The sequence below is a fragment of the Microtus ochrogaster genome, chromosome 17 (assembly GCF_000317375.1).
Source record: "Microtus ochrogaster isolate Prairie Vole_2 chromosome 17, MicOch1.0, whole genome shotgun sequence".
NCBI lineage: Eukaryota > Metazoa > Chordata > Mammalia > Rodentia > Cricetidae > Microtus > Microtus ochrogaster.
The window spans coordinates 25,944,891-25,956,788 of record NC_022019.1 but is presented as its reverse complement, the minus strand read 5'-3'; the positions used below and the strand labels follow the sequence as shown (position 1 = coordinate 25,956,788).

General features: G+C 32.2%; 1 non-coding gene across 1 annotated transcript; it reads left to right on the top strand.

Annotated features, from left to right (window-relative positions):
• The first annotated feature begins 1,793 nt into the window (after nucleotides 1-1,793).
• On the top strand, nucleotides 1,794-1,867 carry Trnan-guu. The gene has a single exon. It is a non-coding gene; the product is annotated as a tRNA-Asn (tRNA).
• The last annotated feature ends 10,031 nt before the right edge of the window (nucleotides 1,868-11,898 follow it).

Below are 11,898 nucleotides of genomic sequence, written 5' to 3'. Positions count from 1 at the left end.
CACACACACACACACACACACACACACACACACACACACACACAGAAAGAGAGAGTGATAGAGAGAGTAGTAGTGTATTGAATTAAATACAATGAACCTCACACTCCACATAAAATATTTTTAGGTTTAAAATACTGTTCTTGGTAAATTGTTTCAGAGCCATACATGAGGTAAAATATCCAAAAGAAAACAAAGTAAAATATATTAAAAGAACCAAACCATATGATAAATGATTTACTACCCAGAAGGTTCTGAATTGCCTTAAAACTAAATTTGTAATTTTATCATAGAAACTCATTTTACAGAAGATTCTATTATCAATTTCCTTTATTAATCACCTTTATAAGCAAAATTTTAATTTTTAAATCGAAGGAGAAAGCAAGCCACAACATGCTGAATTGTTTAAACCTTAGTTTTGTTACATAGCATACAGGTAATATAACTTATCCTTATTGGCTTTTGGTCTTTTTACCTTTAAAATACTCTTATGGACTGTTATGTGGCTGTGGTGTGTATAAGTGGCAGCACACAAGTGTTACAGTGTACTTACATACACAAGAGGACAACTAAGGAGGTCAGTTCTTGCATTCCCGTGTTGATTTCTGAGACTGAACTTGGCTTCAGGCTTTCATTGTCACCCTTTTTTATCTGCATGTAGCCCTACTGTGATTTTTTAAAGTCAAATTGAAGAATGCAGTATTTCCTAGGATTTCATTTCATGATGCCATATTTGCTTAATCCTACCATAGCTATCAGCAATTTGGGTATAATATCTGAAACTCATTCAAATTACCTTTCATATAACCCTCAATGAATCTGCGTTGCAGTTAAGATATTACTGTTATTCAACTAAATGGTCAGACTGACTTCTAATAATTGTCCATATATACATAAAATAGTACATCGCTCATCCTTCAGTATATTAGGTTCTTTTGTTGTAAATAGCCATTAATTCGGTGATAACTGCTTGTTATTGTTAAAATAATTATTAAAATAATAAGCACTTGACTATACATGTGAGCGAAGAACAGATAAATAAATAAATAAATAAATAAACAAACAAATGCATGAATAAAGTGATTTAAAAGGCTAGGTGTTAATTTTGTTTCACTAATTAGTAGTGGCTTGCTTCCAGCTTCAAGTAACCATTAGACTTAAATTAAAGAGGGAAAAGCTGGCACTTACTTTGCTGAGAGCTCACGAGGTTCACAAATGAAAAGGTCACGAGTTTAATGACAAAAATTTCACTATTGCTATGAAGCATATTAAAAGTTTTATAAATGTGTGAGGGCATTTCATTCTACTTTGGAATGAAATAGTTTCTTCTGTAAAGAGCCTAAAGCCTGTCTGAAAAAGCATGGGATAAAACCAGACTTGCTGAACATAGGGGACAATGAGGACTACTGAGAACTCAAGAACAATGGCAACGGGTTTCTGATCCTACTGCATGGACTGGCTTTGTGGGAGCCTAGGCAGTTTGGATGCTCACCTTACTAGACCTGGATGGAGGTGGGGGTTCCTTGGACTTCCCACAGGGCAGGGAACCCTGATTGATCTTCGGGCTGAGAGGGAGGGGGGACTTAATTGGGGGAGGGGGAGGGAAATGGGAGGCGGTGGCGGGGAAGAGACAGAAATCTTTAATAAATAAATAAATTTAAAAAAAACCACAAAAACAAAAGAAAAAAAGAGAGCCTAAAGCATGTGGCAAATTATTTGTTCCAATTCTTTCTGTTTATTAGGATTTTACACACAGTAATTTTTCTAGAGGTGTATATTCAAAAGTATCTGGATAAGTCTTTGTGGCACAATCGGTTAGCGCATTTGGCTGTTAACCGAAAGGTTGGTGGTTCAAGCTCACCCAGGGACGGCTATTCTTAATTATTCCTATTTAAGGCAAATAAAAAATTCATCATTGACATTCAGTTGGAGCTATAGTACCAACAATTCTTTTTCAATTTTTTAAATTTAAATTTACTGCATTTGACACATAACTTATTATATTCACGTTTGGTTAAATTATTAAAATATAATCATTATAATCATATTAGTCAATCATCAAAAATACCTTTCACAGTTTTCCCTTTTTGTCCTTCATAATTTTGAAATTACTTAAAAATATACTTCATTCCCATTTCAGAACAAAGCTTCAAATTATATAAAATCCTGACAGAAAAATGTAAAGAACGTCATAAATTTATACTGTGTGTGTGTGTTTAAAACAGCCAAAGATTATTAAGAAAAAATATCAGCAAATATTTTCAAATAATAGAAAGCATACTAATATTTGGAGAGCAACACTCAGTGTTTCATGATTTGAAATACAGAGATCTTTATATGTTTAGGAATCCTTCCTGGCTCATAACATACTTGTACAAGAAAACATTAAAGGGACACTCTTCTCTTAATGCACAAATGAAGCACAGCTGTCAATCAAAACACACTGGCTTAGATTTTACACAGGACATACAAATTGACTTTCTTATCCTGTGATCTAATATAGAGTCTGTAACAGCTAGGACTGCTTTTAAATGATTTATGACTGAAAACTAGCTTTGATACAAATTAGAAAACAAGAAAGAAGACCAATATTAATTACTTTCAGTGCAGGTAGGTATATTTTAGAGGAACAAACTTTTGCTAAAGGAATATTCATATTGATTGTTGGCATTTAATGTTGATACTTTTATGACATTTCAGGTAGTGTTCGATGCTTAAATGTAACCAAAACTTATATTCATATTTATAAATGGATTGCTTGAAAAAATTAATTTTTATCAGCAATTAAGATTATATTGATAAAAAAGACTAATTGCAAAATGTCATAGATTTTAATAAATTAGAGAAGAATTACAGTTCTACTTATTTTTCAAGTATTACCAATATTTTTTTTGTTTTTTTTAATTTCATTTCACATTCCAACCACAGCTTTTCCGTCATGTCTCCTTTTCCCTGTCTTACCTTCATCCCATCCACTTCTCCCAATGGGTAAGATCTCCCATGGGGATTCACCAAAGTCAAGCACATTAAGTTGGTACAGGAGCAGCCCCCTCCCCTACATTAAGACTGAGCATGGCATAGGGAATGGGATCCAGTAAGCTAGTTCTTGTAACAAGGATAGATTCTGGAGGCCCCACAGCTGTTAGTCTAGAGTTCATGAGTTCAGCTTTCTAAGTAGATCTCTCCATCAATATCTTGACCTCCCAGCACAGTTAGTAACTAATAGAGAAAAATACAGTAGATAGAATTCAATATTTTGACATATAAATTTAATTAAAGTTCAAGTATGTTTTGGTTAATACGTAACTATAATTTTACCCAGAACTAATTGTGGTATACAAGTAGAGAGATACAATTCTCTACACTGAAAACTGTAGTTCTTTAATCACCAATGATATTTTTAGTTTAAATATTAATTCAAATTATAAAAGTTTCCCTAAAGACAAGAAATATGTAATAATTACCTAGAAAATCTTTATTATCTTTGTCATTCATATTTAAAAAATCTGCTTTTAACAAGTTCTTGAAAAATTTGATGAAGCAACAAGAAGTACTTAAGTGAGAGCTCCAAATGCTGTGAAAGACCATTAATTAGCATTTCTCAAATTTTCCTATGCTTAAAGTCTTCTCCAGAAACATCTTTTAAAATGATGACTTCTGTGTTCTCATTGCCTTAAATATATACCAATTCTCTCTTTTGTTCCTACATTTCTGCTTATCTATACTCACATTTATAAAATAATTGGTTTCCAAATTAACATTTTATTATACATCTTAATGATTCAATGAATATTCAATTATTTTATTTAATCTACTATATTCCTTAATTTTGAGACAACTTTCCCTTTTCAGAGGTACTGAAGATTACTAATTTTTTAATCAAAATACAATCATAACTGGAGTGAGTCACAGTAAATTTGATATGTGTGCAAACTCTTTTCCTTCTTAGTGGCTGACTCAAGTCATATCTATTACTACTTGTTGAGCTTTATCTCTGTAGAGTTGATTTCACCTTTACCCACAGCAGCCAGCAATGTTTTGCCAGGATTAAGCAAATGTGTGTATGAGAGTGTATTTACATGAACACTTCAACGGGAATAAATATGCAAGGGATTTTATATGTACTTGTACAAATTCAGAGCATCCTTGGTTTACATATTTATTTACAATGCCAACCAGTAAAGAGCTAAAACTGCGTCTGGCTTCTCTTGCAGCCTACATTATTCAGATAAATATGAAGCACCATTTTCATACATAAGAACCTACAGGCACTTGGAGCCGTGATTTCAACTTTTAAATGGGGGTGAGACTCTGGTGTTGTAAATAGTAACAGTACAGTATCCAATGTGTCCCACACAACTAATTCAATCTTTCTGTTTTATTTAACTCAACCACAGAAATATTGTACCTAATTACACCATGTACATTCATGTAAGAGTATAGTGCCCTATGTAGAAAGATGCAGCTAATAGATTATGAATCTCTTAAAATGCAGGCTCTGGTTTTCTCTATGGCCCCATCATCTCTTATTCTGTTTTTTCCCTCATAGTTGTTCCGTCTAACATTTTTGTTGACATAGAATTTGGATTCTAGTTTGTAAATTTCACTCTCTTTACTTGTTTTTCTGTCCAACCTCTTCATATCACATCACATTTATTTTAGATTTAATATCAGACTCAAGCTGTGGATAGCCCTTCAAGAAATGTCTTCAGTTCCAATTTTTTTCTTGTCTTTGAGAAGGTACTCAATATTTTCTAAGCACCCTGTATTCCAGGGTATTAAGCTTCATGGTGCTATAAATTGTTTGATTTTAAAAGCAATCATGTTATAAATATTAGTGCAAAAAGAAAAGGAAAAACTGTGGAATAAAGAAAATATGAAAAACAAAGCATTCTGTATTTAAGAATATTCAGTCACCACTGTATTTTTACATTTCCATAAAACACTAACATTAATCAAACACTTTTGTATCTAATATGCAGTTTTATTTGTTTCTACAACCTATATTCAAAGCAGTATAAATTTTGCATCTTATCACATTGTGGAGAATTTACATTTACATAGTAAAAGCGAAAAACTGTCTAGTACAAATTTATGGGATATTTGTCAAGGTTCTAGACTTTTAGGCTTTAGTTTATGTTCCAAACATATCATGTGTTTTAAAACATAATCTAATACATAAATCTCAAACATTTTGACTTTAGCATGATTAAAATTATGATATAAAATTGAAAATCATAACCAAGCACTCGATGCTGAAACTAGGAACCTTGGTTTGGTTCCCAGCATCCACATGGTAATGCACACACCTGCAAATGCAGTTCAGGGAATCTAGTAACCTTTCCTGGTCTCTGGAGAGTGCATACACACACACACACACATGCACACACACATACATGCACACACACACATACACACACACACACACCGTGATACACATACTTGGCATGAAGGTTAAATATACATACATATAAAATAAATATATACTGATACATTTTATATATTATTATGTCATTCCTGTGGCAGAAAAAAAATGAGTATCATGTTTCCATCTTGAGTGCATTACATTATGCCTAGTTATCTAAATCAATAAACATTATAGTTAAGTTAATTTTAATTTGTACAGAGTAAAATAAATTTTCACAGTGCATTATAATACAACATGAGATTTGTCAGCTGTTTAGGAACATTGCATTATTTTAGATTTTATTGAAAATAATTGGTAATAAGTAATTTTCTAAAAATAGTTATGATGATTCTTTTGATTTATTGGTAGAAAGGGGTAAATTAAAACAGTGTTTTTCAATACACTTGTGAAGATCATTTCAAACTGTGGACATATTTCATTTTTAACAGGCATATTAACAAAGATAACAAAACAGATTACAATGCAGAAATTTTGTCTATAGAAATTAAAATTTTTATGAAGTTGACATACTTTGTTTAAATTTAGCAAGTGTTAAGAGTATAAATATTTTTTAAACATTGCTTTTAAATTTTATCTTTTGGGCACATTGGGAGGGGCACATTAGACATTATATGCCTTTGTATTTTTTTATGGATTTATCATTCAGCAATGAGTAAAAAAAATTCCCAGAGTATGGCACTCTGAGAAAGAGTCAGATTTAATATTCATAGCTTTGTATCTGTTATTTTGTTATGGTAGATGAGGTGAACACTACCAACTAAAATTCATGCTTTTTCAATTGTAGCATTAGAATATTAAAGCTGTTGGTAGTACTCTTCAATGCTTAAGAGGAACCCATAAAGCTCCAGATTCAGAATTACACATCTAGTTAATTATATATGCAAATACGAAGGCCTACTGAGACATATTGTCTTTTTTAGGCAATAAATTTGTTGTATAATATAAGCTTGTAGAATACAGTTGCATAAACAAATTAATGATGAAGAGTTGACTATTCAAACCTATCTTCATTCCTCCATTAAGAACCAGAATCTCTGTGGCATAACTACAAATAATATTGTGCTAATATTTTATTCTTTATAAAATCAAATAGTCCAAATGGGGACATTACCCAAGACAATAAATTTCCACTGAGTTTAACGTACTATATAAAGCTAGAGGCACACCAATGGTTACCTCCTGAAATAGTCATAGCAGATTTACAAGAATGAAAAGGGTGATTTAAACAGGCTTCACATTGAGTATGATCTCTCTGAGTTCGATGCCTGTCTGGTCTATACAAGCTAGTTCCAGGACAGGCCCCAAAGCAACAGAGAAACTCTCTCAAAAAACCAAAACCAAACCAAATCAAAACAAAAATAGTATTATTTATGAAGGACCTGGGAGAAGTTGTATTAGGAATGAAGATTGGACAACCAAATCAACATGAACTTCACAGAGAATAGATATATAAAATTAAAATTTAAGAAAATAATATGTGGTGTGGGTACTGAAACAATTATTTATATATTTTTGCTAAAGATCTCTTACATCATTTTACAACATGAATGAACATTTTGTCTAAAAGAATCTTTTACTGACAAAATCCAAAAATTTTATCTAAGTGAATTTTTATCCCATTGAACACTACTGTGGTATTGTTGTTGCTGATGGTCTTCTTCTTAATAATATTATTTTAATCCACTTTTGGGGATTTCAGAGAAAATAAAAGAAAAAGAAATTCTAAAAAAATATATAGTACATGATTAACATGTAGTTAATGCTAAATGAAGCAAATATACAACCAAGAATCCCAAATGATATGAGAATATACACCTGCTGATCTTTTTCATCCCATTTCAAACAGTCAAAGCCCTTATCTCTACTTCACTGAAGTTAATTCCCCCAAACGTGATTGTAATAATGACTTCTCCCTCAGCATGTTTTGGTTGTAAACCCTCTCTGAAATTTACATGCCTTAGACATCTCTCCAATAACCCCACTTTGTATATTCTTGCTAATAGTAATTGCAGTTTGTTAATTTTAATGATATTATAAGAAAAAATTGTGCACTTAAAATAATTCATAAAAAATAAGAATGAGATTGGATAAAAGACTTAAATTCACAATGAATTATAGTATACCCTAAAACCAGTAAAATAACCAAGGGTTTGGAAAAAACTGTCAGTTACCAAAACTGGAGAATCTGGATTTCTCTTTTAGAAATAAAGGATTATTCTTTATACTACGAAATTCTCTTTCTTTTTTCTTTTCTTTTTTCTTTTTTTTTTTTTTTTTGGTTTTTTTTCGAGACAGGGTTTCTCTGTAGCTTTGGAGCCTGTCCTGGAAATACCTCTGTAGACCAGGCTGGTCTCGAACTCACAGAGATCCACCTGCCTCTGCCTCTCGTGTGCTGGGATTAAAGGCGTGTGCCACCACCACCCGGCTCTAACTTTTATACTGCACAGTCTTCTGTCTTGTGCATGATGTCACAATATCGCAGAGCTCAATGGGCATCTATCATATTTGGTCCAGAGAAATGTTGTTTTATCATAGGTATCCATTGCTCTATGTCTTAAAGTAGTTCTTCTCCACTATTCCACGTTAAATCTTGAGATATATGGGGAGTGTTTTGTTATAGATACCTCACTTAGGTCTGGTGTTTGGAAGAATATTATTCTTTAAAATTGACCAATGATTGTACTCTATATTAAACATCACCTAACACAGGAAGGAGTTTTTGTGAGGGTTGAAAGATGCACTTATCTGCAACTATAGCATTAGGTCTTTAGATATTGATTAACATTTAGTTCACTTAGCACAATAGCAGAAATTGGGTCTTTGCTAGTATTTATATTTTATCCATAACTGGTAGTGGCTGTGATAATGGTGGGAAGTATGGTTTCATACTTGTATATTTCTGAACTTAGAACCAATCAGAAAATATTTGCTTTCTTTCTCCTCTGATCGTTGTGCCTCTATTGCTCCACTATCTACCACTTTCAGCCCAACCATTGGTGTAGCTCCCAGGGGACAAACCTCAATATGAGTTATGATTATATTTTCTGCTGGTAGCATTCATATTATCTCCCATCACTTTAAAAGCTAGCTCATAGTGATAAGACTTGCAGGTCAATAACATCTTAGTTTCTACATATTATAGGGCTCAAGTACAAGGTATCTTTCAAAGTAGGAACTTTCTATTAAGTTTAAATTTTAACTAAGAGCAATGACAGTAGCCAGTATGTTTGAAGATCTATCCAGACATACTGGTTAAAAAACGCCAACAGAGATAACCCAGTGCCGATACTAGACTTTCCCATTTACAGCCATAAATCCTGAACATGTTAATTTCCTGTCATTGAAAAAGCAAAGTAAGATCACGCATGGTTATTGCTTGGATCACAGATGAAAATATTTCACATGGATGCTTCTCAAGTCCTTGAGAAAGACATTTCTGAGTTCTACACTGACAGAAGCTCATTAACTTTTTAAAAAGTTTTAAATACATTTTCTGAGGACAGATGCTTAATTTCCAAAAAGAAATTGAAATTGTCTCTAAAGAAATAGCTGTAACAAAGGAAGTGTAGAATACTCAAAGAAAATTATGTTTTATTGTTTTTAATCTGCATTTTCCCTAGAGAAGACACACTCACATAGAGAGTGAGTGAGAGACATATAGACACAGCAAGTAAGGGAGACAGAGAAAATGAACTCAGAATAAAGGAAAGGTCATATTTAACTAACTTACCAGTGAGGTCATTATTCCAAGGAGATATCATATTTCTTAGTACATGTAAACAATTTGAATTTCTAGAATTAAAAGTTACTGCTGGATGAATGTCAATTTATAAATCTATAACAAAACATTTTTCCCCTTATACTACTCAAAGTTGATGAGTTCTCCATTTCATCATAGGTCATACAATGTTAAGAACAAAACAAAAGAAACTGTTCTATAAAGAAAGTGGCAAACACTAATAACCCATTTATTCTTTGATTAAAGTTACAGTATAGCATCTCCATTAGAGAAAATGTAGTTGTAAAGTTCTTTTGGGGTTATAGAATTAAATTAAGAATCATTAAATAACTAATAGTAAAACTGTCTTTTCTTTGCCAAATTTAACTGTGATCAAAATAAAGTAAAAAAAAAACATTCATTTATTTTCAACCTTAAAATATTTCTAAATAATTCACCTCCATTCTAAAACTGTCATTAAGATTAACCATAAATTGAATAACCAGGCCACTGACTGCACTGTACTAACACAGTGGGAAAGGAAATAACTTCATAGTAGTATTGCAGAAAAATAAATTATTTTTCATTTGTAATCGCAGCAGATCCCTCACCACACTTAAAGGAAGATCAGTGAAAACAAGTTGTGCACAGGTGTTATTAATTTTCATCTGACATGACTTTACAATCTTTAGAGAATAATTTCACTCTTGAACATATATTGGTCTCACTAAATTTCTGATAGTTATGAATATGTATCTGTCTGTGCTTCAAAACTTGGGAATACTATTAGTTATTATTGCAGTAAACCCAATATTCATATTGAGATAAAAATTTTAAGATTTATTTTTTTTGCACAGGTAGGAGTTCATTGGGACAGGATTTTTATTTTATATCTCCTAAAATTGGAGAAGCCAGGTAGAGTAATGGAATCTGTTCCATTACAATGGAAAGGTTCCAGTGTGTTTCTGTTCAGTTTCAATAGCTCCTTAATGGAATATATTTTAGTTATATATTATTTGACTCTTACTAAATCTGTTCTGATACTATTGCACATATGAACGTAGTAAAGTCTTAATAATATTATCTCAACCCCATTTACCATCTAAATCTTCCTATAATACTCTTTCCCCTATTTACTATACTTTTTTCTTTAGATTCTCGGTTTAAGCAGGACAATGAGTTTGGAACTAATCATTCGAGCACAGTTGATTACTTACTGGTCACATAACTGTACACCATCTCCTCCTCTTCATTAGAATCCAGTGTTAGTCAATTGTTTAATGGAAAGGAGTAGGTGCGAGTTATTTCCCAATCCATGATTCAGGAAAAATCATTCTTATTTAGATCTATTTCAGACACCTGAAGCTTCTGACAGATTCTGATTACATTGGCTGTTTCATTCTAAGAGGATACCATGTCTATTACCTTTACCTGGTGTTTTTACATTCTTTCTGTTGTTTCTGCATGCTGCTCCCTGAGCATTTGAGGTGGTGGTGTAAATATTACATTTGTGATTAAGAATTCAGCAGTCACATATTCCCAGCACCTCAAGCAGCCATTTTCTGTTTTCACCATCATTCTAGATTTACCACCATTCCTAAAGAGAGACAAGAATTTGCATAATTTTAGGAACCTATTGTACCTCCTGGCAAAGAGTTTATAAAGGATTATCCAGGCCAGATACTTTGCTTTTGATTAGTAACCTGTGTTATAGGAAGAGCATTATACAGCCTTGCAGGATGTCTCCAGTTCTGTAGTATGTATGTCTCCCATCTGTCTTACACACACACACACACACACACACACACACACACACACACACACACACACACGAAGTAGCAGAATTTCATATGGATGTTTGCACAAAGCCTTCATTTAGCTTAACGTTCCATATCCCTCTCAATTCTCCTACCCCATCACATACTTGCATAAACTTTCAACTCATAGTTGAAAGTTCCATCTGTTTTCATGAGATATGTATCCTGCTAGTCTCCTCTAACAATGCATCTACTAGTCCAGTTGTTTTTCTTTTCTAAAATTCTGACATCAACAAATGTTACAAGTTAAAAACAGAAATTTTAAAGATACAAACCCAGATTACACATATGAGAAAGGATCTCAAGTTGTGTGTGCTTCTGTGTAGGTAATCTCAGAAAGGGACTTTTTCCCCAATTTCATCCATTTATATATTTTATTTTACTATTTTATTATTTCAATTTAAAAGCCAAATGAAATTTCAATGAATATATATATATATATATATCAGTTCTTCATTTGATGGACATCATGCCTGATTTATACCCTAGACATGGTGAATACAGGACCATCAAAAAGGATAAGCAAGTAGCTCGGTTATAAAATATAATAACCTTTGGATACATTCCCAGGACTGGAGCAGGTAGGCCATAAGCTAACTTTAGTTTAACCTTTTGAGGAATTTGCACATTGATTTTCAATTGACTACACCAATTTGTGCTTAAACTAACACCATGACAGTATTCATTTTTCTCCATATCTCTTCAAATATTTTTTGTTATTTTTTTAGTTGATAATATCAACTGTGATGAGGGTAAGATTAAATCTTAGTTGTTTCAGTTTGCTTATAATATTGAATAGTTAATAAATATTTATTATTATTCATATTATTTTTAAGAGATTTATTTCTTCATATCCATAACATGCTTTTATTAGCTTTTTGCATTATTTTTATACTATACAAATTAATCATACATATTATCATATAGTAATAAATATA